We start from the raw sequence: 7,126 nt of genomic DNA, 5'->3' as shown, positions 1-7,126 counted from the left end.
AATACTTTTATTTATTTAGTGAAAAAAATGATTCCGAGATGAGATACTTTGTATGCCACATTCGCGTCCTAACCTGGTGGAAAATTAAAGGAGAATGAGCTTAAGATGTAACAACCTGATAGTCATGGGTGTCAGAAAATATATTTTCGAGACTCTGTTTTCGTAAATTAGACTCGTAAATATTTATTAGAAATATTTATGAAGCTAGTTGTGTGGTTAATTAGGTTTTGGTTAGGTTAATATGCATGAATTAAAAGTAATTAGGTAAAATAACTAAATTGCATAAAGGGTGAAAGTTAAATTATAGATTAAAGAAAAATTAAAGGGACTAAAGAAGGAATTATGCTATTGGCATTAAATGAGGCGGCATAAAAATTTATTATATATATTATAAAAGAAACCTTAAATGTTAAGTAAATATATTATATAATATAATAATATATTATATTATTATAATAAAACAAATAAATAAAAGGAAAGGAAAGAAACAAATAGAGAAAGTCAAACGAAACAGGAGAAAAGAAAGGAAAGAAAGATAGAAAAATTAGCGTTTTAAAGTTTCAAGCTCAAATGATTAGTCAATTTAGTTTATTTTCTTATAATTTTTATATTTTGGAATCTTAGTATTAAATATTACTCGATTCATGTCAAAATTTTATAAATTATTGATCTTTTAAGTGTTGTCTATGTTGAATAATTTTAGTAATAGGGACTAAATTGTGAAAATTTAAAATTTAAGGATTTAAGTGAAATTAGGGAGTTAAATTTAGTTTAAAGCGAAATTTGCATGAAAATATAGGATTAATTGTAAAGAAATAAAGTTAATCTCAGTTTAGGGACTAAATCAAAATTTAAGTGAATATTGAGTAAAAATTTAAAATATTAAATATGAGATTGAATTGTGTTGTATTGATGAATTTTAATTGTTTTAATTTCGTAGCTAACGTAGTACTAGAACCCTCGACTAAAAAGGGAAAAGATAAAGTCGACGAGGAATAGCTCGGAATTTCTGGTTTGTATTTCTATAATTCAAATTTAATTGTTAATTGTTATAATTCAATTTAATGTATATGGTAAGTGTTGAGGTGTGAATTATTGTGTTTTGCAATTGAAATGGATTGATTTAGTATGTGATGAATTTATTAAATTTATATTGACTGAATTGGTATATATATTGAATATATATTGATTATTTGAATTGAATTGAATATTGGTTGTATTTGAAAAGTGAAATTAAACCCTATTAACTGTATCGGGTTGAGTCGGATATAAATGGTATGCCATAGGATTGGAAGAGTTCTGGGATTTCTTCGACTTCAAGTCGATAAGACACTGGGTGTCAAATTATTACTTCGGATATATTCGATGAGGCATGGGTGCCAATTTACTTCGGTTTAGCCAATGAGACACTGGGTGTCAATTTATTACTTCAAATTATCCGATGAGGTACTAGGTGCCAAACTGGTGTGTTTGGTTGGATCCATGTATCCGTCCGAGTTTGAATCGTGTTAATAGGGGTAATTAATTGAAATTGTATTATGATTGATGTTAGATGATAATGTATGTGAAATGAAAATGGGACAGTGAATTGAAATATGGATTGAGACACATGAATTGTGTATTCATGAATTGGATAAGGAATGAACAAAACTATTGTTTAAATGATATGTGTATTATATTGTGAAAAGCTATTTATATAGCAAATATGGGAATTGAGATATTGTGAAACAAATGAAATGTCATATGGTTATTGAAATCTTTAGATTGTATATTTGTGATTTCATATTTTTTTTATATATTCAGATTATAGAAATACCACTGAGTATTACTCAGCGTGCGGTTTTGTTTTCCGTGTGCAAGTTAGGTACTAAATTTTGATCGCCGATTTAGCATCCAACAACGGTCCCAAACTTAAACGTGGTGATGTTTTATCTTTTTGTGTCGGCATGTACCTAGGGTGTCTAAATAATAATTAATTTGTGGTTTTATTGTAAAGTAAATAAGATTATAAGTTTAATATTGGTTGGTTATATACATATAATATGTGTTTGTGTTTGAGGTCATATTATGGTATATTTTAAGTTAATGCTAAAATGAACATGATTTAGGTAAAAGAGTTTAAATTTGGCATGTTTACAAGTTGGATTTGAATGATGTTCTATTGATATGTTTTATTGATATAATTGTGGTACCTATGAGTACATTGGTTAGGCACCTAGGATGATTGTTATGACATGTTTTGGATGCGTTTGATTGTGTTTTGAAATTATGTCTGTTTGATCAGTAATGCTCTAAAACCCTATTTCGACGATGGATGTGGGTTAAGAGGTGTTACATAAGAAGCTCAGTGTGAATCCGAGAACAAGTAAACTAGTGCAGAACAATAAACCAAGCATACATGATAACAATTTTTAGTATAATAACAATAATATAGTATAACAAAATTTGACAGTTCATTCGAGCATACTTATGAGTGTCAATGCAATGCAACTTCAGTTTAACATGAAAGATTCTACCCCGCCGCTACACTCTATAGTAAGAGTTCCCCAGAACTCTTCCAATCAAAACACTCTAATTTGTAGATGAACTACCAGTATTTGTAGACAAGTTGCCAATAGGTTGTGAATGCACAACATTTTTGCAAATAAAAGCTGCCAATAATTTGTGGATGAACCACCAATGTTGTAGATTATTAATCTGTCAGTACTTCCTCCTTTCAATCATCCTACCCCATGCTATGCAGTATGACAAGCAAGTAACAGTATAGTACAGAAACAGTAAATATGCTTAACATGTATTCGATTTAACAATAACAATAAACATGCTTAACATGTATCCAGTTCAGTAGTAATAGTAGACATGCTTAACATGTATTCAGTTCAATAGTAACAATAGGCATGCAATCATCAATACGATGGTAAGAATAACAGTATCAGTTCATCAAAAAGACAGTGACAGTAGACATGTAACATTCACATATCATTATTATATAGTAGCAATTCAACCATCAACTTATAGATTCTAGCATGTGCATAATACAGGGACTGAATCGAGCGAATAAAATCTCTATAGATAGTTTAAGGATTATACAGGGACTAAACTGAACAATTCATAAAATTTTGAGCAAAACTGTAAATCAGGGGTCACACGGCCATGTGGCTATGCCATGTGAGAAGTTATAGGCCATGTGGAAGGGTTACACAGCCGTGTAATAGACTGTGGCTGTGTGACAAATGCAAAAATTAACCTATAGGAGGGACATAGCTGTGTGGTTCACGAACTAGCCTAGGGTTTACAGGGCACATGGTCGTGTGGGTGTGGCCCTATTCCTACACATAATCACCACTATTTACCTGGAAAGAACACACACCTTTCACCGAGGGTTTGATCGATGTTCCTCACAATCGATTTTAATCCAATTTACCTAAATCAGGTTCGATTCTTAGTAAGAAAAGAAATGCTATTGACAATAATTAAAAACCTGATAGAAAGAACGATCAAATAGAGGATGTTTTGATTCGGAAAAGAAAAGTAATTATCACAAATAGGATGAAAATATGATATAAAGAAAAGGGAAAGAAAATAAAAAGAGAATGAATAGAAAGATAGGGAGCAAATTCTATTAGTATTTGAAAAGGGGCAATATGAAAATCTAATTAGGACAAGAAGAGAAAAAGATGATGGAATTCTAATTCTATTAGATTAATTTTGAGAAAGGTTAATATATGAATTCTAATTAGGAAAGAATTGGGTAAATTCCTAGGGTTTGTAAACTCTAAGAACGTTACATGCAATTTTCCCAAGTTTCTGCCAAACCTGAATTTAAAATGAAAGGGGGAAGGAGGCGACTTTAACCTTGGCTCCAAGGAGAACTAACATTTTAACCATTGAGTCTATTGCCCATTCCTTGTTTATTTTTTACTCTTAATCATATACATGTGTTATGGGACGTATTTGGCGAATTTACGAAATAAAAAAGGAAGGAATGGGCTCAAACTTGGGTCAACCATTGAGCTTATAGCTCATTTCTTGTAACACCCCTAACCTATATTCATCACCAGAATAGGGTTACGAAGCATTACCGGACTTATACACTAACATTTATACAAAACTGAGTCACAAATTTTGCATTTCAGATCAATTCTTTTCAAATTTCACTATAAAGTCCCTAATATGGGCCTACGGGGCCCAAAACAAGCTTTGGAAGTGGTTCGGGACTAAACTGGCAACTTTGGAAATTTTTCCTTAAAGATAGGGACACACACCCGTGTGGCCTGAGACATGGCCGTGTGGCCAGCCCGTGGGGTTCCCATGGCCGTGTGGCCAGCCCGTGGTGTTCGCTAGGCCGTGTGGTAATATGATTTTTCACCATTTTTAGGCCATTTTCACACGATTTTGACGCACGACCGTGCTTAAAACACGTGTTCTTCACACGACCAAGATACACGGCCGTGTCTTTTGTCCGCGTACTATCCTGACTTCACATTTAAGGATGTAGGGGACACATGGCCTATCAACTCGTCCGTGTGCAAACCGTGTGTCTCACACGGTCTGATCACACGCCCGTGTGCCAAGCCTGTGGACTCAAAATAAGTCTTTTGTCTCAAGTTTACCAACCTTGCATAACTCAACCTTCAAGCTAATAATTTCCTCAACTTTTAATCCAACCAAAACTCGATTAAACACACTTAATACATGTCCAGTTAAACATTAAATCATCTCAGCAATGTACCCTCATGGATACCACAATTCATATTGAAATTATACTACATTATCATACTAAACAAATTCATGTAAATTTAACTTCCAAAATATGCATATTTCATGCCACGCTTCAACATCTTTCATGTTCATTCACTATCATGTACAAATAACACCTTAATAACCTAGGTACATGCCATTTTACCAAAAGAAAAGTATTCACCACTTTGAATCCGGGATTGGCTTGGATGCTGAGTCCATAGCTTTCTTTCGTACCTAGTCCTGTGTACGGAAATAAACCGTACGCTGAGTATGTACTCAGTGGTATTTCTATAGACCAATACTTAATTTATGCATTTATACTTAAACCTTAGATTTCAATAAATAACATATCATGAACATTCAATTAATTGACTTCATTTCATAATAACATTTATCATTAGAATTGAAACCAGTAAGATATACAATTCAGTCAGTATCATTCAGTCTTTAGTGCAGTAATTTACCCCTATTAACATAACTCGGACCTGGATGGATACACGGATCCAACCCGCACACCAGGATAGTATACAGTGTTTCATCGGCCGAAGCTGAAATACACCGTAATAAAGAATAACAATAAAGAATAAAGATAAAGTAGCAATACACAGTACCTCATCGGAATGAATCGAACGAAGAATGATAATAAAGAAGACGGCACTTATAGTGTCTCATCGATACAAAGTCGGTATATCCCTGAACACTTCCAATCCTATGGCATGCCAACTATATCCGACTTAGCCTGACACTGTTAATAGGGTTTTCATTTCACTTTCAATTCATCATCAACAATCAATATACATTTCAATTCAAATATTTATAAATCAACATAATATCACAATATCAATACTTACCTTAATTTCAATAGCCATACATAATTTCAATAATATGTATCAAAATAACTATTAAGTTTGGTTATAGAAATACAAACCGTAATTCTCGAGTTTATTCGTTATCTTAGCTCACTTTCTCTTTTCCCTTCTTTGTTGACATTTCCGGTGCTATGTTAGTTATGGAAAAATTAACATTTAAAATCATCAATACATATCATTTAATAACACACTCTTCTATTTTACATGTAACGTTTACAAAAATTCCAATTTAGTCCTTCCACCATAACCATTCTTTTTCTTCAAATAAATCTCATATTTTCATTTAATACCTACTTTAAACAAGTTTCAGCTCTTCATATTCAATATAAAACATCAATTTTACAATTTAGACAATTTAGTCCTACTATAACAGAACTTATATCTCTTTTTACAATTCAATCCTTCTCCTATTTCTAACTTGAATTCCTATCAATTAATCCCATAATTCTTCAATTTATTCAACTTAATCAACATCTAAAAATTCAATAACTTTCTAAATTTCAACATAACTCAAATAGTATTTCTTCCTAGGATTCCATAGACACCAAAATTACAAGAAAAGAGATTAAATTAACTTACCACTTAAAGCTTGAACCTTAAAACTCCAATTTTCCTTTTCTTTTCTTTCCTTCAATTTTCGTTACTACTCTGTTCTGTTTCTTTCTTTTATTTCTTTATTCTTTTATTATTTCTTTTATTTATTTTACTTTATATTATTATATTATATTTTTAATTATAATTATTATTTCTTAAATAATAAGCAAATACATATATATACATTTGTACCAATTAAAATAATACACATGTATTTATACTTACCACACACTTGTCACATAAGGCTTATTTGCTAATTTAGTCCCTTGACTTTTCTATAGTTTATAATTAAACTTTTACCCTATATTCAATCTAGTCCTTTCACTAAATTAGCCTTAATTCAAGCTAATTCACTTAGCCAAAAATCTAATTAATCACACTACTTACTTTGTAAATATTTCTAATAATTATTTACTAATTCATCTTATAAAAATGGTAACCCGAAAATACACTTTTTTGATACTCATAAACTTTGGGTCGTTACATTTTTCCCCCTTAATAAATTTCGTTCTCGAAATTTACCTGAAATGAGATGGGGGTACTATGATATCATTTTATCCTCTGGTTCCCACGTTGCTTCTTCAATATTATGACTTCTCCACAACACTTTTACTAAGGGAACTCGTTTATTTCATAATTCCTTTACCTCACGTGCCAGTATTTTAACCAGTTCTTCTTCATATGATAAATCAGGTCGAATGTTTATATCCTCCGTTGAAATCACATGAGAAGGATCAGATCTGTATCTTATTAACATAGAGACATGAAAAATATCATGAATTTTTTGCAATTCAGGAGGTAAAGCTAAATGATATGCCATCGGTCCAATTCTTTCTATAATCTCATATGGTCCAATATATCATGGACTCAATTTACCCTTCCGACCAAATCTCAAGATTTTCTTCCAAAGAGAGACTTTA

This window comes from Gossypium arboreum, chromosome 4 (assembly GCF_025698485.1).
Source record: "Gossypium arboreum isolate Shixiya-1 chromosome 4, ASM2569848v2, whole genome shotgun sequence".
Lineage (NCBI taxonomy): Eukaryota > Viridiplantae > Streptophyta > Magnoliopsida > Malvales > Malvaceae > Gossypium > Gossypium arboreum.
Note: the sequence above shows the minus strand (reverse complement) of the source record.